The sequence below is a fragment of the Cervus elaphus genome, chromosome 33 (assembly GCF_910594005.1).
Source record: "Cervus elaphus chromosome 33, mCerEla1.1, whole genome shotgun sequence".
In the NCBI taxonomy this organism is placed as follows: domain Eukaryota; kingdom Metazoa; phylum Chordata; class Mammalia; order Artiodactyla; family Cervidae; genus Cervus; species Cervus elaphus.
In genome coordinates, this window is record NC_057847.1 from 43,952,916 (window position 1) to 43,977,703 (window position 24,788).

The window sequence follows — 24,788 nt, forward strand, 5'->3', positions numbered from 1 at the left end:
TGCTCAAACTCATATTCATGAAGTTGGTCATGATATAAACCGTCTCATCCTCTGTCATCACCTTCTCCTCCTGCCTTCAATCTTTCCCAGCATCAGGGTCTTTTCCAATGAGTCAGTTCTTTACATGAGGTGGCCAAAGTATTGGAATTTAAGCTTCAGCATCAGTTCTTCCAATGAACACCCAGGACTGATCTCCTTTAGGATGGACTGGTTGGATCTCCCTGCAGTCCAAGAAACTCTCAAGAATCTTCTCCACACCATAGGTCAAAAGCATCAATTCTTTGGAACTCAGCTTTCTTTATAGTCCAACTCTCACATCCATACATGACTACTGGAAAAACCATAACTTTGACTAGATAGACCTTTGTTGACAAAGTAACGTCTCTGCTTTTCAATATGCTGTCTAGGTTGGTCATAACTTTCCTTCCAAGGAGCAAGCATCTTTTAATTTCTTGGCTGCAGTCACCATCTGTAGTGATTTTGGAGCTCCCCAAAATAAAGTCTGTCACTGTTTACATTGTTTCCCCATCTATTTGCCATGAAGTGATGGGACCAGATGTCATGATCATAGTTTTCTGAAGGTTGGGCTTTAAGCCAACTTTTTCACTCTCCTCTTTCAATTTCATTAAGAGGCTCTTTAGTTCTTTGCTTTCTGCCATAGGGTGGTGTTATCTGAATATCTGAGGTTATTGATATTTCTCCTGGCAATCTTGATTCCAGCTTGTGGTTCATCCAGCCGGGGATTTTGCATGATGTACTCTGCATATAATTTAAATAAACAGGCTGACAATATACAGCCTTGACATACGCCTTTCCCGATTTGGAACCAGTGTGTTGTTCCATGTCCAGTTCTGTTATTTCTTGACCAGCATACAGATTTTGCAAGAGGCAGGCAAGGTGGTCTGGTATTCCCATCTCTTTAAGAATTTTCCACAGTTTGCTGTGATCCACAGAGTCAAAGGCTTTGGCATAGTCAATAAAGCAGAAGTAGATGTTTTTCTGGAACTTGCTTGCTTTTTTGATGATCCAACAGATGTTGGCAATTTGATCTCTGGTTCCTCTGCCTTTTCTAAATCCAGCTTGAACATCTGAAAGTTCAGGTTCATGTATTGTTGAAGCATTTTCAGCATTACCTTACTAACATGTGAGATGAGTGCAGTTGTACAGTTGTTTTAACATTCTTTGACATTGCCTTTCTTAGGGATTGGAATGAAAACAGACCTTTTCCAGTCCTGTGGCCACTGCTGAGCTTTCCAAATTTGCTGGCATATTGAGTGCAGCACTTTCACAGCATCATCTTTCAGGATTTGAAACAGCTCAACTGGAATTCCATCACCTCCACTAGCTTCATTCATTGTGATGCTTGCTGAGGCCCACTTGACTTCTCATACCAGGATGTCTGGCTCTAGGTAAGTGATCACCACCTCATGGTTATCTGGGTCATGAAGATCTCTTTTGTATAGTTCTTCTGTATATTCTTTCCATCTCTTCTTAATATCTTCTGTTTCTGTTAGGTCCATATGATTCTGTCCTTAATTGTGCCCATCTTTGCATGAAAATTTCCTTTGGTATTTCTAATTTTCTTGAAGCGATCTCTAGTCTTTCCCATTCTATTGTTTTCCTCTATTTCTTTGCATTGATTGCTGAGGAAGGCTTTCTTATCTCTCCTTGCTATTCTTTGTTACTCTGCATTCAGATGGGTATGTTTCCTTTTCTCCTTTGCCTTTTGCTTCTTTTCTTTTTTCAGCTATTTGTAAGGCCTCCTCAGACAAACATTTTGCCTTTTTGCATTTCTTTCTCTTGGGGATGGTCTTGATCACTGCCCACTGTACAATGTAACGAACCTCTGTCCATCATTCTTCAGGTACTCTATTCGATCTAATCCCTTATATCTGTTTTTCACTTCCACTGTATAATCATAAGGGATTTGATTTAGGTCATATCTGAATGGTCTAGTGGTTTTCCCTACTTTCTAAATTTCAGTCTGAGTTTGGCAATAAGGAATTCATGATCTGAGTCATAGTCAGATCCTGGTCTTGTTTGTGCTGACTGTATAGAGTGTCTCCATCTTTGGCTACAAAGAATATAATCAGTCTGATTTCCACATTGACCATATGGTGATGTCCATGTGTAGAGTCTTCTCTTGTATTGTTGGAAGAGGGTGTTTGCTATGACCAGTGGGTTCTCCTAGCAAAATTCTGTTAGCCTTTGACCTGCTTCTTTTTGTACTCCAAGACCAAATTTGCTTGTTTCGCCACGTATCTCTTGACTTCCTACTTTTGCATTCCACACCCCATAATGAAAATGACATCTTTTTTTTGGGTGTTAGTTCTAGAAGGTCTTGTGGGTCTTCATAGAACCATTCAACTTCAGCTTCTTCAGCATTACTGTTCAGGGCATAGACTTGGATTACTGTAATATTGAATGGTTTGCCTTGGAAATGAGCAGAGTTCACTCTGTCATTTTTGAGATTGCATCCAAGTATTGCATTTCAGACTCTTTTGTTGACTATGATGGCTACTCCATTTCTTCAAAGCGATTCTTGCCCACAGTAGTAGATATAACGGTAATCTGAGTTAAATTCACAGATTCCAGTATAATGATCTTGATGGGTCATTTTACTGAGTACTGGTGATATTTGTTTCATCAGATGGAAATTTTCAAGAGCATCATTTAACCACCCTAAGTGGGTGAACAAAACTCAAAGTCTCATAAGTCAAAGAAAGAATGATAAGCACCCATGAACTTCTCTGATATACAACACTGTTTTATATATAATGTTTATATATAGTGTTTTGTAAAGACTTTTTATCCAGGATAAATTCAGCACTATTGTTAACTCTGAAAAATAGATATTTGGAGAGTTAATTTTGCACTTTTCCTACTTTCTTCATTACCTTCTTGGCAGATTCAAGAGCAAAGATTCAGATACTATGAGTTTCCAAATAAATTGGTAAGTAATCCTACTGGCCTTTTCAAAGAGAAACATTTGAATACCTGGGATAGGTAGGAATGACAATTTTTGGACAAAGAATAACTGGAAAAGTATATAGAAGTGACAGTATGAAATGGATAATTGCCAGAGAGAGAGAGTTCAAAATGTTTATTCTTAATATGGAAATTTCTCTTTTGATATAAAACCAATAAAATAGGCTCGTTAAAATAATAAAGATGTGTTTAAAACAGAAAATGAACCCCTCCCACCTTGTTCTTACAATTTCACTTTCCAGAAACTACCATTGTTAATCTAGATGGTTAGTCTTCAGAGGGCTACCTATCTCCATATCTAACTCCTTATCTCTTTATACTATTAATTTTGTCTAATTGAGATTATATTAAGCACTGTGCTTTATAGCATGCAGTCTTCTATTTACAATAAATTGTGAACATATCTTACTGTCAGTATATGTAGATTTATGCCATTATTTTAATGGCTGCAGGTAATCCATTGTATGGATGATCCTTTTTTTAAAAAAAAATCTAATTTCTAAGGGCATTTATTTCATGCCACTTTTTTATGCAATGACTGTGGTTCAAAAAGTATCCTAGCTCTATGTCATTGCGTATTTATATGTTAGTGTGAATATCTTTAAGAATAGTTTACTTGATGTATATTTCAGGATACTTTAAGGATATTTGAACATTACCAAATGGCTCATTTTTATTAAGTGGCATGAGTTGACACTTCCATCCTCAGTGTATGAACATTCATATTGGCTACTATCAGACTTTTAAAAGATTTGACCAATGTGACAGCTGAAAAGTTGTATCCAATTGATGTTTTAATTATTTATTTGTTAGCAAAATAGAATAATTTCATATCATTATTGACGATTTATATTTCAATTTATATGTTTCTAATGTAATTATTTTGCTTATTTTACATTTGAATGTTCATACTGTTTTTATGTAGGATTTATTATACATTGTGGCTGTTAATCATTTTCTCTAAAATAAGTGATACATGCTTACCAAGCTTATAATTTAATCAGTTTTATTAAATATTTAAGTGTTATATAAGTATCTCTTATACAAATAATTTAACATTTTAGAAAATAAAATCTATAAATATTTTACTTATACTATCTTAAAACCCAACATGCTGCAATCCATTTTCATTTCTGGAAAATACACATGTGTTTATCAATCAAAAATCAGAACTTACTACATTAAAGCCCTTCAAGAAATTTTTGGTCATCCTGAGTGAGTGCAGCTGACAAAGTTTGTATTTATTTAAGTCTGTCCATTCTTTACTGGTTTTTAGGTCATATTAATCACAGTAAGAAAGTGCTGCACTCAATAGGCCAGCAAATTGGAAAACTCAGCAGTGGCCATAGGACTGGAAAAGGTCAGTTTTCATCCCAATCCCAAAGAAAGGCAATCCCAAAGGATGCTCAAACTACCACACAATTGTACTCATCTCATGTGCTAGTAAAATAACGCTCAAAATTCTCCAAGCCAGGCTTCAGCAATAAGTGAACCGTGAACTTCCAGATGTTCAAGCTGGTTTTAGAAAAGGCAGAGGAACCAGAGATCAAATTGCCAACATCCGATGGATCATTGAAAAAGCAATAGAGTTCCAGAAAAACATCTACTACTGCTTTATTGAAGATGCCAAAGTCTTTGACTGTGTGGATCACAATAAACTGTGGAAAATTCTGAAAGAGATGGGAATACCAGACCACCTGATCTGCCCCTTGAGAAACCTATATGCAGGTCATAAAGCAACAGTTAAAACTAGACATGGAACAACAGACTGGTTCCAAATAGGAAAAGGAGTACATCAAGGCTGTATATTGTCACCCTGCTTATTTAACTCATATGCAGAGTGCATCATGAGAAACGCTGGGCTTGAAGAAGCACAAGCTGGAATCAAGATTGCCAGGAGAAATATCAATAACCTCAGATATGCAGATGACACCACCCTTATGGCAGAAAGTGAAGAGGAACAAAAAAGCTTCTTGATGAAAGTGAAAGAGGAGAGTGAAAAAGTTGGCTTAGAGCTCAACATTCAGAAAACTAAGATCATGGCATCTGGTCCCATCACTTCATGGGAAATAGACGGGGAAACAGTGGAAGCAGTGTCAGACTTTATTTTGGGGGGGCTCCAAAATCACTGTAGATGGTGATTGAAGCCTTGAAATTAAAAGATGCTTGCTCCTTGGAAGGAAAGTTATGACCAACCTAGACAGTATATTAAAAAGCAGAGACATTACTTTGCCAACAAAGGTCTGTCTAGTCAAGGCTATGGTTTTTCCAGTAGTCATGTATGGATGTGAGAGTTGGACTGTGAAGAAAGCTGAGCGCCGAAGATTTGATGCTTTTGAACTGTGGTGTTGGAGAAGACTCTTGAGAGTCCCTTGGACTGCAAGGAGATCCAACCAGTCCATCCTGAAGGAGATGCTGAAGCTGAAACTTCAATACTTTGGCCACCTCATGTGAAGAGATGACTCGTTGGAAAAGACCCTGATGCTGGGAGGGACTGAGGGCCGCAGGAGAAGGGGACGACAGAGCCTGAGATGGCTGGATTTCATCACCAACTCAACGGATGTGAATTTGAGAATACTCTGGGAGTTGGTGATGGACAGGGAGGCCTGGCATGCTGCGATTCATGGGGTCGTAAAGAGTCGGACATGACTGAGAGACTGAACTGAACTGAATCACAATAACTTTCTAAATTATTTTTATTGGAAGTCATTTGGAATGGAAAGTCTCCTTATCATAATCTTATTAAGCCCTCAGAGTGTAAAGTAAATGAAATGCATTGCATTCAGAGATTGCTAATCTGGAGTTCACACTTTTACTGTTCTGGTCTTTGAACTCTAATAATTGTGATAGATCACTACTAAAGAAGTTTATTCTTTTAAATAAACACTGAGATTCAGATATAAAATTACACGTAGCTCTTGTGAGAAGAATCTTGTGCCAGGCAAATCTGCTAAATCAACCATGGTAATTAGTGGAATGGCAGATATTGTGGTCCTATTGCCTTGCCTATTCATAAAGAGAACACATTCCAAGGATAAGCTAGAGTCAGAGAATTTTGAAATATTTGCATTCAAGGATACCTCAGTTGTTATCTATTCCCAAAGTCTCACACTAAGATTAATTTTAAATTTCCTAAATGTAGATAATTCTATTAGAAATGTAGTTTCTAGATATAACAATCAGAGATAAGAGAGTGTTACAAGATAGCAGGAATCACAGTTTATGGTCAGGATATGTTAATAAAAATGAAATCTTGCATATTTTTAGAAATAGAGTATTTCCCCAGTGGTGCTAGAGTATAGAAGAGACCCACAACGTCTCTCTGAAGATAGGGAGGATGGCAGAGGGTGGACAGTGGACATTGTATGCATCACCTGTTCAGGACAGGTCAATGTAGAACCAAATAAAAATCCCCTCCAGAAGCAGAACTTAAGAATTTCCAACTGCCTGCTCCCTTGAAAAGACCATCAGGATAACATTTTAATCAAGCAAAGCAAAGCTTATTACAATTATTTCAAAAAAAGATGAACAACATCTTGACAGTCTTAATAAGATCTCAGAAGTGGGAGATCAGATAAAGATATTTATAGGACTGTGGGTTTCATCCCAGTAGTTTAATTCAGACTTAATTAAATTTTTATTTGATAAGTTAGCTGTTTGCTCAGATGAGACAATTATTTGCTTGAACAAATTGATTTTTGGGAATTTTCTGAAGTTATTTATAATTTAACAGCATTATTTTCCTGGATAATAATTTCCTGGAAAAAGTGCTTAAGTTAAGTTGACACAGGTGAGCTCATGTCCAAATCCTGAAAATTAAACTCTGGATGCAGATGGTCTCAGTTCTGACTTCTGAAAAAATTATCTGGGAACAAGTCATTTCTACCTTTTATCTCCTTGACAATCCTTATATCACAGTCATCCTAATCTTTAACAAGATACTTATTAATTGCTATAGGATGACTCCAGCTTCTTAATTATTCTTGATGTCAATATTTCCAATTAGAAAGGCTTAAAAGACAAAGGGCTCATTGAGGTAAGGCATTGGCTGAAACTCCTTAAAATGAATGGGTGATCAGCTTATAAGATTTCCCAAATGCCAAGTTGGTTTTCAAAGAATAAAGAGATAAGAAGAGAGCAAAAGCACTTTAGCATCTAAAATGTGAAATGGATGAGAAGATGGACAATAAGAAGTAAAAGATGGAGACACAACAACTAGAGGGTTAAGTATTTTGGTTTAGCTATTGTGAAGGTCTGAAAGTATTAGTCCCTCAGTCCTGCCTGACTCTGACCCCATGGACTACAGACCACCAAGTTCCTTTGTCTATGGAATTCTTCAGACAAGAATACTGCTTTATGGCGAATTTGACAAATTACATCCATACATGAACAATCTAATTATTTTAAAACACAGGTTTAATTACCATTTACAAACCTCCAAAAATAAACTAAGCTTCCTCAAGCTTCGGATTTTCAAGTGTTTAAAGAAAGCATTTTATATGATTGAGTCAAATTTTACTTAACTGTTCATTGGCCAAGTCATTAAAAATACTACATTTTTAGGGTATTTGACCCAATTCTGAAACCATATAAAATATTTATCACCATATGTAACATTATTGCAATATCTTGCCTGATTTTTTTTTTTTTGTTAGCTTGTTTTATATATGAAGAAATGAAATATTCTTTGTATGGGGTCAGAGTTACTAGGTGTTAATATCATGTAACTTTATTTGTCAAGAGTATAATAAAAGAAATATGCTGTTTGGGTATAGTTTATTTAGCATATGTTTTATCCTCCTAGCATTACTTCTCTGACAACAAGTGGCCTCCTAAGAATACAGAATGACAAGTTTCTCAGTAACTAAGCTATAAACATTTCTTTTAGGGCTAGCAATGAAAGTAAACAAGTCACAGTTTTTACACTAAAAGATTTGAAGAATATAAGACAAAATTTTAACTAGTATATGAAAGTGATCTTAAGTATTGTTTTTTTCTATGTATAATTAAGGCAGGACAACTCTTATGATGTATTTACAAATAAATATTTTAAAATGAGCATTCTGTTTTTGTTAATTCAATTGATTAAATATGTGTATATACTAATCATTTTTCCAATCATAGATACACCCCTCTGGTGTATTAAATTCACATGGAAACTTTCTGTTCATAGCACTTGAAAAGGATAGGAAAGTGGATATTCTTCTTTACAATAATGGTTATCAACTTTGATATCAACTCCCATTATTTCATGGTTTTTGGAAAGCCATACCCAGAGTAAGCAAAATTATAATAATAGTTTTAACTTTGAAGATAAGAACTCCACAGCCTGGGATTATTCTGAAAATTAAAGCAATGGATTTATTCTTTTTTTTTTTTATTAAAGATGTGCATACTAGCCAAATTAGGAATTATTACAGTACATCTCTTCCCATAATCACTACTTTCCTTTCATCTGATATTCTTGAGGAGAAAAACCATCACCTACTTAATAGTCTTTACACGATATTCTGGCTTACAAATGATTTCAGTATGCTAAGACATGATTTCTTTTCCAAAAATGAAATAATAAAAATAATAGAAGAGGTACAGTTGCATCCCTTCATGACCAGGACCTAAAAACTACACGGATGCATACTTTCAACAGATCATTCCTTGGATTTTTTTCCTACTACATTCTTTTTTCCTGCTAAGTTCTTTAATCAAACTTTAGTCTTTTTAATAGGAGCTTTAAAACAAGACTGTTTTGTTTGGAATTTCTGGATAAATAAACTAAGGACAAACTATACCAAAGGGCCCTCACTTTCTAAAGCAGTGAGAGACACCAGCCCTCCCTCCACCTCAAGACAACGGGAAGGAAGGTTGAAGAACATCAGGAGGAAGAATCCTGCCTCAAACTTCCTTGTGAATATGGTCATAGAGTTACCCTTCTCTCCCTGCCCGCCTGTTCAGAGAAAGGACAGATTTTCCTTTTCTGCAATCAAGTTGTCAGAGCTCGAGGCCCCGCCCCTTGGAGGCCCCGCCCCTTCGGTTCCCTCTTCTCAGCAGCGTCGCGCTGCGCATCGGGCAGCAAGATGGCGGCGCCAGTGCAGGGCCGAGGTCGGAGCGAAGGCAACCTTCTGGGCCATTTCATGTGGCCGGTGTGCTGAGAGGTGTCCGAGAAGCCATTGCAGGTGCCCTGCGAACGCGTCTTTTGCCCTGAATTCCTGCAGGAATGTCTGAAGCTAAAGAAACCTCTCTGTGCCCTGTGTTGCAACGCTCTGGCCCCAGAGTCCCAGCGTGTTGATGGGAGACGGTCACGCAGCCAATGGAGAGCTCGAAGACTTGCTACCACGGCTGCTGTAAACGTTTCAGGAAGCCCTTGGGGAACTTGACATGTGTCCCTTGAAGTTGGGTGGCCACAACAACTTATGTATGTCTCATACGTAAACCCCTAAGTCAAAGCCTAGCTGGAGCTGCTCCTATAAAGAGAGAAACAACAACTCTGCAGTAAGAATGAGTCACTCTTCTACCAGGGGTGGCCAGAGGTGCTTGTTTTTCGAGAGTCCACTGTGGCCCCTGCTAAAAAGAGCTAGAACTGAGTTCTCTTAAAAGGAAGCCCACTTGTGAAGCCGAAATGGGCGGTCAACATCAACTCTAGAGAAGCCAGGAGCTGAGGGACGAGCCAGCCCGGAGGAAGTTGTCGCCTAGGAGGAGAAAGTCGACTGTGGGAGGGCACAGGTGAGTGGATCTTCTAGAAAGGCACAGTCACTCTACGAGAAAAGTGGCATTTGATCATGTTACAGAGAACTCCAAAGACAAATTAGAACCATTAAAGTTAGAATTGGTCAACGCGGTGCCTGCAGCTGTGGAGTTACAGGAAGGGAACTGGCAGGTGGCAGAGATGATTCAGATGAACAGTGAGGCAACCTTTCATTACCCTTATGTAGCTGAGGTTTGGCCTCTTTATTCTGGTACCAAATTAAATGTTGGAGACAGACTTTTGGGTGAAGTAGAAAAGATTTGCTTGCTTGCTTTGCTTTGCAAAGGGGGGCTGCAGTAGGCTAATTGCCTGGAAACTGTGTGTCCTGATCTGGAGAGGGTAATGAGGAGTTCTGTAGCAGTGGTTCAAAGAAGGCAGTGATCAGCTGGTGGACTTTCTTTTATTTGGTTGGGGGTGAGTTACATAGGAGTCAGTATCATTAACCTTCTGGTTCCAACCAGTCTGGGGCCTATGTGCTTGTGGATAGCACACAGTTAACTTCTCTCACCTGATGGGGTTTCAGTAACTGCATGTGTGTTAAGTAGCTTCAGTTGTGTCTGACTCCTTGCCATCCTGTGAACCTTGCCAGGCTGCTCTGTCCATCGGCTTCTCCAGGCAAGAATACTGGGGTGGGTTTTCATTACCTTCTCCAGGGGATCTTCTGGACCCAGGGGTCAAACCAGCATCTCTTAAGTCTCCTGCATTGACAGGCAGCTTTTTTTTTCTTTCTAACCACTAGCACCACCTGGGAAACAGTAACTACAAAACAGCTCAAAGATATTCTTATGTATATTCCTTGAGGGGGAGCCTGTACCCTGCCCTAGGGCTGCACTATTGTTTCCTGACTGTTCCTCCCTTGCCTCCCTGTCCCCTCTCTACCCTGATTAGCAACTGTTTGAATCTCCCTTTTGTAATTTTGGGGCTTCCCTTGTGGCTCAGCTGGTAAAGAATCTGCCTGCAATGCTGGAGACCTGGCTTCGATCCCTGGCTTGGGAACATCCCCTGGAGAAGGGAACGGCTACCCACTCCAGTATTCTGGCTTAGAGAATTCTATGGACTGTCCATGGGGTCGCAAAGAGTCAGACAGGACTGAGCGACTTACACTTTCACTTTTGTAATTTAGGGAAGATCCTGGAGGCTGAATTAAGCCTATTTTCTGCTAACAAGAAAATGGGGGACACAGAAAAACTTTTGTGCCCTGGAACCCCACAGGGTCCTGCTCGGTTTCACTTGCTCTGCTGGCTTCCATGCCCTCCAGGCCTGAAGTGTGAGGGGAAGGAGCAGGGTTTCAGTCAAATGACAATGGAAGTTTTACTTAAACTAATAGTTGTACACCTTGAAAAATTAATTCCTGAGCCTGAAATATTTAAGGCATCTAAGAGATAACATTCAGAAAAGAAAAAAAGGATTTGATAAATGCTTTTGAAAATAGTAATGGAAGGAAATAAATCCATTTTCTAATGTGCTCATACTGCATTTCCTTACATTGATACACTGGTAAATTGGTTTTGCAGTTTACACTATTTATGTTTATGTGTATTTCAGTTTCTAGTATATTTTATGGAGTTATCACTTTTGATCATCAGCAGAAACCTGCAGATGCCAGGATATTGTTGCGGTCCTGAGGTGAAGAAACTAGGTTTAAAAAATGTCAATTGTCTTTCTCAAAGCTGGATAAGTAGTACTGGCAAAGGCAAGACTCTACATAGCACTCTTTCCTCTGCAGTTTGCTCTCAAATGGAGTCTGCCAGGAAGGAGTATATTTGGGATTCATTCCATTTATTCAGTCCATGAACTTCCCCAGGTAAATAATCCTCCAGTGGTAAAGAATCCTCCTGCCAATGCAGAAGATGTGGGTTCGATCCCTGGTTTGAGAAGATCTCCTGGAGGAGGAAATGGAAACCCATTCCAGTATTCTTGCCTAGGAAATCCAATGGATAGAGGAGCCTAAGGGCTACAGTTTGTGGGGTTGCAAAGAATTGAACATGACTGAGTGAGCATGCCCATGCATTTATTCACTTATGGACTGCCAACTAGCCTATTCCTCTTCATGTTTTCAGTTAAAAAATTTTTTTTTAGGATAAGTGCATTGCTGCTGGCTCAGATGTTTGAGTGGAAACTTAGTTAACTGCACAAATAAAACTTGTGACAAGGTCTAACTGATTTTTAAAACTAGTTGTTTTTAATTTACATAGAATAAATGGTACGCATTCATGTATGCCATTTGCTATTTTGACATATGTATGCACCTAAAGAATTATTCTCATGAAGATAAATTAACATATCAATGAATCCCAAAATTTTTTCAGTGACTGAAGCCTCCCTCCTGCTTATCCTGCCCTTCTCTCCTGCCTAGTCATGTCCTACTTTGGTCATGTCTGACTGTGTGTGACCGTATGGGCTGTAGCCCACAAGGTTCCTCTGTCCATGGAATTCTCCAGGTAAGAATACTGGAGTGGGTTGCCATGCCCTTCTCCAGGGGATCTTCTTGACCCAGGGATAGAACTCGTGTCTCTTACTTCTACTGCACTGGCAGGCAGGTTTTTTAGCACTAGCGCCATCTGGGAAGCCCCAGACGTCTCCCCAGGCAGCCATTAATCTAGTTTCAGTCTTTGTAAGTTAACTTGTATTTTATATGAAAGGATTCATATGGTATGTAATCTTATTTTCTGCTTCCTTATGCATGACATAATTGCAATAATTGGGATAGTCATTCACAATTATATATTTATCAATATGTATTGCTGAGTAATATTTCATTGTATAGATATACAGGAAAATACTCTCCGGTACCTCTGTTGAATGTTTGGATTTTATCTAGTGTAGGTTTTTAGAAATAATGCTTCTATGAACATTTTGCACAAATCTTTGTATAAATATATACTTTAATTTTTCTTTAAGTATTTTGGAATGGCTAGATAAATATGGTAGGTGTATGTTTTTCTAGAAACTTCCAAACTGTTTTCCAAAGTGGTTGTACTACCTTACATTGCCAATAGCAGTACATAAGAGCTCCAGTTCCTCCATCAGTTCAGTTCAGTTGCTTTGTCGTGTCCAACTCTCTGACCCCATGAACTGCAACACACCAACCTTCCCTGTCCATCACCAACTCCTGGAGCTTGCTCAAACTCATATCCATTGAGTCAGTGATGCCATCCAACCATCTCATCCTGTGTTGTCCCCTTCTCCTGCCTTCCATCTTTCCCAGCATCAGGGTCTTTTCCAATGAGTCAGTGCTTCACATCAGGTGGCCAAAGTATTGGAGTGTCAGCTTTAGCATCAGTCCTTCCAGTGAATATTCAGGACTGGTTTCCTTTAGGATAGACTGGTTGGATCTCCTTGCAGTCCAAGGGACTCTCAGGAGTGTGTTCTCCAATACCACAGTTCAAAGGCATCAATTCTTTGGCACTCAGGTTTCTTTATAGTCCAGCTCTCACATCCATACATGACTACTGCAAAAACCATAGCTTTGACTAGACTGACCTTTGTTGGGAGAGTAATGTTTCTGCCTTTTAATATGCTGTCTAGGTTTGTCATAGCTTTTCTTCCAAGGAGCAAGCGTCTTTTAATTTCGTGGCTGCAATCACCATCTGCAGTGATTTTGGAGCCCCCCAAAATAGTCTGTCCCTGTTTCCATTGTTTCTCCATCTATTTGCAATGAATTGATCAAACTTGATGCCATGATGCCATGATCTGAGTCTCCTGAATGTTGAGTTTTAAGCCTACTTTTTCACTCTCTTCTTTCAGTTTCATCAAGAGGCTCTTTAGTTCCTTCTCTCTTTCTGCCATAAGGGTGGTGTCATCTCCATTTCTGAGGTTATTGATATTTCTCCCGGCAATCTTGATTCCAGCTTGTGTTTCATCTAGCCCGGCATTTTGCATGATGTACTCTGCATATAAGTTAAATAAACAGGCTGACAATATATAGCCTTGACATACTCCTTTTCTGATTTGGAACCAGTCTGCTTTTCCATGTCCAGTTCTAACTGTTGCTTCTTGACCTGCATACAGATTTCTCAGGAGGCAGGCAAGGTGTCTGGTATTCCCATCTCTTTAAGAATTTTCCACAGTTGTTTGTGATCCATACAGTCAGAGACCTTGATGTAGTCAATAAAGCAGATGTTTTTCTGGAACTCTCTTGCTTTTTTGATGATCCAACAGATGTTGGCAATTTGATCTCTGGTTCCTCTGCCTTTTCTAAATCCAGCTTGAACATCTGGTAGCTCACATACTGTTGAAGCCTGGCTTGGAGAATTTTGAGTATTACTTTACTAGCGTGTGAGATGAGTGCAATTGTGCAGTTGTTTGAACATTCTTTGGCATTGCCTTTCTTTGGGATTGGAGTGAAAACTGACCTTTTTCAGTCCTGTGGCCACTGCTGAATTTTCTAGATTTGCTGGCATATTGAGTATAGCACTTTCACAGCATCATCTTTTAGGATTTGAAATAGCTCAACTGGAATTTCATCACCTCCACTAGCTTTGTTTGTAGTGATGTTTCCTAAGGCCCGCTTGACTTCACATCCAGGATGTCTGGCTCAAGGTGAATTCCTCTGTATCCTTGCCAAAACTTGGTAAGGCCAATCTTTTTCATTTTAATCGTTCTAATAGGTTCCTAGAGTGTATTACAGAATAGCTTTAAAATGAATTTCTTTAATAATTGAGCTTTGCTCTCCATATATCTTCTCTGGTAAAGTGTCTGTTCAAATTTTTTTGCCTATTTTGTTAGGGTTTTTGTTTTCTTATAGTGAGTTTAATAGTTCTGTATTCTCGATATAATTCCTTTATCAGATTTATAACTTGAAAATATTTTCTTCTGGTTTCTTGCTTGTCTCTCGCTTCTATGTTTGTCATAGACCAGAGTCTTTAATTTTGGTTGAAGTAGGATTATCTTTTCTTATATGGATTTTTTGGTGTCATCTAAGTACCATTTTTTTTTTAAGCTACACTTGCTTTATTTCAAACATTTCTGAATGGTAAAGGTGTATTAATGGGACATACAGCACTTTAAATGTTTCAAAGTCCCTTGGGTTTATCATTGAGGTGAGATTCCAGATGTGGCTAGACAAGCAGCTGCTGAGTCCAGAGTCACAGTGGGAGGTGGGGAGAGGATCACCCCTGAGGACAAGCACAGTATTGAAACTGCATTGACCTCTTGTTGTTCAGTGGCTAAGTCTTGTCTAACTCTGCAACCCTGTGAACTGCAGCATGTCAGACTTCCCTGTCCTTCACTGTCTCCCAGAGCTTGCTGAAACTCACGTTCATTGAGTTGATGATGCCATCCAACTGTCTCATCCTCTCACGTCCCCTTCTCCTGCCTTCAGTCTTCCCCAGCATCAGGGTCTTTTCCAATGAGTTGGTTCTTTGCATCAGGTGGCCAGAGTATTGACATTAACCTATACTTGATACTTTGTTGTTAATTTTAGATTCCAAATTACAGAGTGCATATTCTTTGAATTTTTTTTAATAAAAGAAGAAAAACTCAAATAATTACAATTATTTGTAGAAAAACTCAAATAATTACGATTTTTAAAGGAGCCTTATCAAAAAACCCACATCAAAAACTTTTTTTTTTCATTTTGAAGTTATCATTTATAACTCTTAGAGGAAGTACAATGCTTATTAATTCTGGGTAGGTAAAAAGTTTGCATGTTATCTTAAAGATGTTTTTTAATAATCAAAAGAAAATGTGTTTTAAAAAGGAAAAAAAGTTCTCCTTTTTTAGATTTCAGAAAGTTAACGAGGATATGACATTAAAGTCAAACTGAAGGTAACAGCCATGAGAAGATGGAGGAAGTGTGAACAGGTTACCTTATAAACACCTGTGGGATAGAACACAGGGCTTTTCTGTCTGACCCAGGACAAATGCAATGCTGATGGTTAAACTATTTCTTGTTTCTAAATGTGACTAAAAGATGTCTGAGCAAGACCTAAATTAGAAATCTCTTTTATTAACTTAAAAAAAAACTAAAAAAAAAATAACCACCTTAAAAACCAGTAAAGTTAAATAGCTGGATTTGGAGCAGATGTGCATAATAACTACTTGGTAGCCCCCATCAGAATTAAAAGCAGCATTGGGGGAAGAGTTATATATAGGTGGGTGCATTTCACTAGGGGCACTAGTTAGTATTCTTCCAGTAAAAATGGTGTGCCAACAGAGTGCTGCCAGAACCAGGACTTTCTGGAAGAGTCTGCACGGGAAGTCCAGCCCACAGCAAAACCTGTGTCCTCTCCAGGATGGAAGTCATGTGTATGTGTGTTCAGTCGTGGCCCACTCTTTGCAACTGCATGGGCTGTAACCTGCCAGGCTCCTCTCTCCATGGGATTCTCCAGGCAAGAATACTGGAGTAGGTTGCCATTTCCTTTTCCAGAGAATCTTCCAGACCTAGGGATCAAACCCACATCTCCTGCATTGCAGGTGGATTCTTTATCGCCGAGACTTGCGGGAACCCGTAGGGTGGAAGTCATTGTTCAGTAAAAATGTGATGTAATTAATGAGAAGGTATTCTTGCCAAGAGTACACAAACAAGAAACAGCATTTTAGACTGGTTCACAGTAGGAATAAGCTGACAGGTTTGCTTAAGAGCTAAAGACTGTTCCATATTTTCTGCTGCTCTGAGTCACATTCCCATTATGATTAAAAAAGAAAAGTAGTTGCAGGACACCAGTGGAGTAGAAACAATGCCCACAGGTTTCTTTGCCTCAGAAGGAGCTGGTGCTTTTGGTTTGCTGGATTTTCCATCGCCTCAAATGGCTGCTTGCCTAAAAATTACTATTGGTCAAAAGTGGGTTTCAATTTTGCTAATGAAAGAAGTCTGGAACTAAGAGATCTCTCACTGTCATAAAAAAGGGCTCCACTTTGGTTTTAAGAATAAAATTTGTCAAGGCTGTAAGAATAGAATAATATAAGTTAAACCATAGGGCCTATTCTGCAAGCATGTTGTTATTGCTGTTTTAATGGCAGAAATTAGACACCGAGGCATGTGTAGAAAGTACAATGACCTTACTTTTTTGTGGCAGATTTTAAATATTTCAACCAAGATGCAGCTGCAAAAGAGAGTTTCTGATGGCAGTACCAGAACATTCTTCTATGCTTTCCTTTAAAAAGGTAAGTGGCTTGATAAATACTGTTTTTAATGCAAAAAAGCAACACCTGTAAAGAAAGCAACAGGCTATAAAGAAAGTAGCACTAAGCAGGCAGAATTATGCAAAAGCAAAGAACTAAACTGTATGAATTCCTAGCTTTAAAAATTCAAGTGGAGAGCCGGTGGTTGCTGTGTGTGTCTCATCTAGGTTTTATTTTCCTCATGACCCAGGTGGTCTTCTGACATCTAGCTCAGTGCAAGGCTAGATGCAAAGATTTTATGAACAATGAGGGGCTTCTTATCAAAATTTTGTTCAGCTTAAAGACAAAGTGTTTCTGTTTTCTGGTATTAAGGCAGAATGCAAGGGTTTGAGTGGCATAGAAAGGAATGTGGGGACAGTGCCAAGAGGAGTCGAGAGGAAGGGCCTTCAACTCCATGGTTAAGTGCCAGCACTTGATCTGGCCGGTGCACAGGGGCCCCACATCTGCCTCTTGTCTGGGAGTTGTTGGGAAGTGTGATTGGGCCTTTAACAGTCTTGTGTGTACCGTGTCTGCTAACCGCCTGATGATTGTTTACTAATACCCTGGCCTGTATTACTTCACAGTGATTGCTCCCTGCTACAGTGTTGAAATTACATGCAGAGATGTAAAAAAAAAAAAAAAAAAACACCATGTATATAGCAATATTTTCCCACTAAATTAAGGGAAAATATTTGTAACAAATAACAATAGTAGTGAGAGATATTTGACATAGTCGTGCAAAAATGCATCTCAGTTTACAAAGGCTTAAAACATTTCCAGAATATCCCTAAGCTTTTACACTGTGAACCTTAGAATCTTACTCATTTTTATTTACACTTAAACGTGGTTGTTTGTCTAAAAAATGGTAACATGCAAGGTTACCATGCAAGGTCTGATGACCTCTGGTCCACCAAATATTCTCTCCTACAGCACAGAGGTGACGATGATTATAAAATATCACTGGACAAAGTGTACAAATAGATGAGCACGTACATTCCAGGACTGAGCAGGGTCCAGTATGGTAGGAGAACAATTTGACCACAAAGACCTTGGGCTCAGACTTGCAAGGTGGAATGGCAGTCTCTTTCATAAAGTTAAATGTCTTTTCTCCTCAATAGAAGGAGCACAGCTTCTCTTCTTTCTCCTCCCACCATTTTTGGCATCAGAGCTGGAGGTCCTCCTTGGTTGCAGGGAGGGTATCCATTGGGCATCAGTGGATGTGGACGTGGATTTCCTTGAGAAAGTCCCTGAGGAGGAGGTGCCTCTCTGAGGAATATTGTGAGGGTATGTCACCTTGATGTCATGGGCAGCATCCAGGTTCTTAGATGGTCTACTACAAAAGTAAAGCTGTAATTTTTGGATATAAGACATTCATATTTCTGAAGTCCATTCTTTTCAACAAATTTATTATTTCAAGCCATGCTGTTTTCTATGAGATCAGTCCCTTCTGGGAATATGAGGAGCTGAAGTGGTTCACCGATATCACAGAAATAATATATCATGTCTTAAAATAACTCTTGTCATCCTTCTATTTGCTATGAATGAAGATATAAGCACCAGCCTGCATGGCCCAACCAAATCCAGGGACGCATTTGAGACTGGCTTTGAGATAAATTTTCTCTAATCTGAAATAGCTATATCTCATCAGATAATTCCACAGGAATTATCCACTCTTGCCCAGTGATTCATGATGATAAAATGTCTTTCTCCAGGAACACATGCATTACCTGTTATAAAAAAGTGATTATAACAGGTGATGCATTTGACAAATGCCTTACCTCCAGCAATGCCACAGGTAGTGTGAGCCGAGTTGCCACAAGGCAGTTGTTGATCCAGCAATACCCCAATGGGTTTACAAATATCAAAGGTGAAAAGGGATCCAGTGTGAAAATGCTTCCAAAAAATCTTGCCCCAAATAGAGTGACTATAAAATAAATCCCTCTCCATGACACAATGGTTATTCTGAATGTGAGTCCTTGATCAGACAGATAAATTGTAAACTTCTTCCAGTCTGAGTTTTGCCCTTTGGGCTCTCTGTGGAGCCTTAGGTGATTCTTCCTTGGAGTGGCTTTCCTCCACTGGGCTTCCTTTACACTAGACTTTGTTGACTTTGATATAATTAAGTTTTCTGTAGTATCAGAAATCAGAAAACTAGAGGCTTCTGTTAAGCCTGGTGCTATTATACCTTATTTGACTCAACAATTCTCAAAGGGTTTAAAATTCTTCCCAAACTCAGTAACAAAGTACTCCCTACTCTATTATTTTTCCTGAATTAATAAACAGTATCCCTGGGTCTGGAAGATCCCCTGGAGAAGGGCATGGCAGCCCACTCCATATTCTTGCGTGGAGAATCCCGTGGACAGAGGAGCCTGGCAGGCTATAGTCCATAGGGTTGCAAAGAGTCAGACGTGACTGAAGTGACTTAGCACACATGCACATCTCCATTCATATAGTTACCAAAAAACCAAAACAAACAAATAAAACACCTTAGTATTCTCTTTACTTGTCAGCAGGTGCTCCCCTCCTCTAACCCATTATTCTTCACATTCAGTCAATCTTCCATTCTGCCTTCAACATGTGTGGTGGACTGTGAACTCTGCTTCATCACAGTTAATGACCTGGCTTACTCCCTCGCCGTCTCTCATGCCATCTCTTGTCTGGAGCATGGAAACTGCCCTTAACTGGTCTCTTCCTTACATTGTGGATTTGACCCTGTCACCGCCAAAGTCCCCTCTTGAGGATATGCAGTTGATCATGTTACTCACCTGACTAAGATCCTTCTGTAGGTCCCATTGCCCACAGGATAAAGTCACTCTTTTAGCTGAGAATTCACAATCTGGCCCTAACCTTTCCTGTCTTCTCTCTCAGCAACTTCTGCAAAACTCTGGTCTGACCCGGATGAGTGCCCTGTCACTCATCCTAACTTTGCATTGCTTTCTTTTTTGGCTTGAAGCCCTTTCTCCCTTTATCCCACAAACACTTCCCTTCCTTTCTTTCCCAGGACCACCCCAGCAGAAGCAGGTGTTCCCTTGTGTGTGTTCATCTAAGTGTCATGTTCATGTCATCAATAAAGTCTTTGCCAAACTCAGGTAGCAAATATTTTTCTCCTTTGTTTCCCTCTAGAAATTTCATTGTTTTAGTTTCCACAGTTATTAAATGTTTAATTTTTTGGTAAACAATGTGAACTATGGATTGAAGCTCTTTCTATTTTTTCTTCTTTGTCTTCATCTTCTTTATCATCTTCATATAGAACTATATTTGTTGCCTCGTTATTTTAAAAAATTCTTTCTCTATCGAGTTATCTCTGAATCTTGTCAAAAATCAGTTGTCCAAATATATATGGATTTATTTCTGGTTTCCCTGCTGTCTTTCACTGTTATTTTGTCAGTCCTGATACCAATACCACACTCCCCAAATTACTGTCATTTAAGAATTTAAGTCTTAACATCCAGTAATATTAATCCTCCAACTTTTTATTCTTTTTCAAACATGTTTTGTCCTTTGATTTTTCCTTAGAAATATTAGAATCCACATGTCAATTTCTAAAACAATTTTTTTTTCTTGGATTTTGATTAAGATGGCATTGAATCTGTATATCTATTTGGAGGGAACTGTTAATAACATATTAACAATATTGATGTTTTTGACTAGTTAAAATAAAGATCATTTTAAAAGATCATTTAAATTTCTCCCAGCAATATTTTGTAGATTTCATTGTGTACACAGATCTTGCCTATTTTTTTCAGATTTATCCTTATCTAGTTAAAAGACCACATAAAAGTGAAAACTAGTTTTCTGAGACTTGAGACCTATAGGCTTTACCTTATAGTAAAAGCAAGGAGCCACACTTCAGCACACTGCAGATAGTGGTGTATAAAACAAGACAGTAGAGTCTTCTGAAAAATGACTGTGGTCCATGTTGATAGAATTGCCAAGAGTAAGCAGGATGGGTGGTGGCAGGTTTATGATTGGAGTCAGTCTTAAGGATTTAGAATAAAACTGGTCAAAAGTGAATAAAGTCTAGGAATCTGTTGTGCATGGACTATTAATTTTTTTTTTTTTTTTTTTAGTGAAAAGGTTAAAACCTTTTTTCTTAGGCTAGTCTAAAATGACTCCTCATGTATCCTTGACACTTTTCAGATAGATACACTGTTTATTTCAGTATCATAGAGTTTAACAGATGAGATGAAATAACTACTTTATTCTATTGCTAATTAACACCAGGTCAGGTTCTGTTCAATGTCAGTGAAATCCCCATGTCTGGCAACCTTTAAAAATTGAATAGCTAATAATCTGTGATGGATGGTGCAGACACTGATTTGAGAGTCAAAGGCTACATGACTATAACGCCTCCTAAGACACCTGAGAGCTCTATGTGCAATTAAATAATAATAATGTTAACTGAGAGTTATTTAACTTTAACAAAGGACACCCCTTGAGTGTATTTCACTGTAAGTGGATTTCCTTCTACCCTTGAATCCTTCTGGGCAGGGAAGATATTTGCTATTGAAATGCTTTGCAGCTATGTTAAGTCATTTGAGTGTCAGTTGACAGTTCTGAAAGGCTGTGGTCTTGGAAGCTGATGCGTCCCCTACCCATCCTGAATTCCAAATAGAGTTATTTTTAACTCCATTATCAGTGCACATGACTGTCCTTGCTGGGAAAGTGAGCCAAACTGATGTGATGTTTCTGTTGCTGAGCTGAGAGGGATAGAGGGGCAGCCATTTGTTTCACACGGTCCTTTAAGGTAGTAGGCAACATTGAAAAAAGAATCACAATCCAAATAAATAAAATAACCATTTTAGTGAACTAATGAGGAATATAAATGTTTATCACTGAAGCAAATGAAAAGTTACAAGGATTTTCTAGTGTGATTATTCCACCTCAACTTTATAATTCAAGTGTTGTTGGGATCATGGTTATGGTACAAAGACCAATTTCAGAAGATCTCTTGACATTCATTTTATAGAGTGCTTTTGAAGACATGTTTAATCCTCCCGACATTTTTATCTCTCTTGAGAACCTCATTCAACTCACACATTATCCCATTCTTCATAAATCACTCAGCTACAGACTTCAAACTTCAGTTCACTCAATTCAACACTTACTGAATTAGCACATGCAAAGCATTACATTAGGGCTGGAGGGGATTCCGAGAGAGATATAACATAGCCTTCACCTTCTAGGGGATAACAGTCTAATAGGGAAGAGAGATACCTCAGTAATTTTAAAACAAGGGAATCTCTGATATGTGTTTCTGCTATGTTGTAGAAAGAGGAATCATGGCTGTGTGCAAAGATGTAAAAATAGTACTTTTCTTGTATTGATGACTTCTTCAACCTCTTCCTAAGTCTGTTTTTGCTCATCATGTTATGATGAATCATCATTAGAATACTTGCAGTTGCAAGTACAATAATAATTAACTAGCACTGGCTTAGTGAGAAAAAGAAATCTTATACAAAGTAATCTGGAAGTAGGTGATTCTAAGTGAGGTACAGTCACATAGTATCATTAAGAACTTGGACTCTTTATTTACCTCTCCACTCTACCATCTTCAGTAGTGAGTTTTCATCATTTAGCTTGATGCTTCCTGGTTGCAGGAGGGCTGCTTCAGCTCTAAGTGTCACTTGCTATGCAGTTCACCCAAAGTAAGAAGAAAAGATTTCTCACTCTTTATATCAGGGAGAAAAGTCCTGCTCAGGAGAAACCCAGGACAATTTCTCTTGCATCTTATTTGCGAGCACTAGGTCATGTTTACTCCTTAGCAAAGGGGTGACTCTTAGCTTACTTGTCTTGGATCAGTCATGTTTCTTGTCCTGAATCTGTGGGTGGGTGAGAGTTCTGCTTTTCCTGAGCATGTTACTGCCCAAACACAGCTGAGAATATAGAAACCAAAAAGAGGAGGGAAGGAGGGTTAGTTTCCAACAGCATCTGCAAGAACACATCCATGTGTCTGAGCACTCAGAGCTTATGTTCCTGGAAGGGAGATCACTTCTAGGACCCACGAGTGAGCTCTTGTCTAACACTCAGAAATGTCTGAGGAGCCACACTTACTGACAAAGCAGAAGACTTTATTGGGAAGGGATGCCCAGGTGGAGAGCAGTGGGGTAAGGGAGCCCAGGTGGAGAGCAGTGGGGTGAGGGAGCCCAGTGGGGTGAGGGAGCCCAGGAGGGCTCTGCCATGTGGCGTTTAGTCTCAGGTTTTATGGTGATGGGATTAGTTTCCAGGTGGTCTCTGGCCACTCATCTTACTTTTGCCATGTTTGGGTCCTTCCTGGTGTCATGCGCATGACTTAGCCAAGATGGGTTCCAGTGGAAAGGTTTCTGGGAGGTTGTCAGCATATATTATGAGCTGGTGCCGCCTCCCTTGTTTTGGCTCCTCCTTAATGCTTTTGACTGGTGGTGGTTTGTCATTTCCATGTTCCTTATAGGGACCTCCCATAAGGAGGTCTCTTCTGTAACTACTACTTGTTTAGAGTAGGCACTATCCTGGCTAGTAGAGTAGCCAGGATCTCTCTACCTGATGGATGTAAATAAAGATATTCTGTGTCTGAAATCAGCTTCCATTCTTGTTTAGTGACTGTCATGTCTGACGCTCTTGGGACCCCATGATCTATAGCCCACCAGGTTTCTCTAACCATGGAATTTTCCAGATAAGAATACTGGAGTGGACTTCCATTTCCCTCTTCAAGGAATCTTTCCAACCCAGGGATTGAACCCACGTCTCCTGCATTAGCAGGCAGATTCTTTACCGCCAAACTACCAAGGAAGCCACACTTTAGTAACATCAGTCTAGTCTGAAGCTGTTGGGGCCTGCTAAACTTTGTGAGCAGTTGAAACAGACAGGGCCCAAACCGGAGGCCTAACAAGATACCCAGAAGTAGCAGGAGCCAAGGGAGGAAGGAGAGAAAGTGCCTGTCATGAGCAAATCTCAGTTTTTTGGTGGCCTGTTCTAAGAGCCCCTTAGTATCTTCTTGGACCTGCCCCAGACTGGTTATAATAAAAAAACATTCTTCCTTCAGATAGACAGGTGCTCCCCTGTCCTGAGGTCAGTATAGGGCCTGGTGATTTTATAGGATCATAGTGGCTAAATAATCTTCTTGGGATTGTATACATCAGAGGGTCCTTGCAGTCTTTTTTGTGGTTACAGAAGTGTCACTAGAAAGTTACTGAAACTTACGTAGAGAGGTCCCTTCGGTGGCAGCTCCTGCCAAACCTTGAGGTTAATCCCAGGGCCAGAAGCCAGAGGGCAAGCACCGCTACGTAGTATATCCTCTGGTGGTGATACACTGATTGAGGCATTACTCCAGGCCAGATCTGTGTGAAGTGTGACTTACCCTAGAGAGCAGGTCCCTGACCAAAAAGGGGGAAGAGGTAAGTAAGCTCTGTTCCTGCATATGATGCAGACACAGTGACGGGGTTCAAGCTGGGTGACAAAATGGACTTGCCAAATGGGGATAGAACTTCTCTCTTACAAGTGGAACACAGCATAATGGAATGGGGCAGACCTTCAGTATCTGGGTGGAAATTGTCACCCTGCTTGCCCTAAAGCCAGGAGCAATAAGAATGTTTGGAAAGGGACTCAAGTGCTAAGAGGCATCTTGGTATGTGTTCTCAAAGTGGAGAGCGTTACATGTGGACTGCCACCATAGGGCTCAGTTCTCAGGGATGAGGACCCCTACAAGGGAATAACAACAAACAGTCAAAGGTGCCCATCTGATTTAGAAATCAGGGTGATTGGGTGTGATATTTTGGTTGTCCCGAACAGAACATGGATTTTTAAGACTGGATGATGGCATCTAAGGAGGGCCTCAAACCTGGGGATAGGTATAGTGTGTCATTTTTTTTTTAAACTTCTAATTTCTAGGCTTTGGGCTAAATCATATTACTGCAGAGTAATTGCTGGATCCTGGTTTTTCCTGTCAGTTCCAATGCTGAAGGTTACTCTACATTGT

At 39.4% G+C, this 24,788-nt stretch overlaps 1 pseudogene; it reads right to left on the minus strand.

Annotated features, from left to right (window-relative positions):
- Nucleotides 1-8,968: 8,968 nt before the first annotated feature.
- Nucleotides 8,969-24,135, minus strand: LOC122688508 (annotated as a pseudogene).
- Nucleotides 24,136-24,788: the final 653 nt, after the last annotated feature.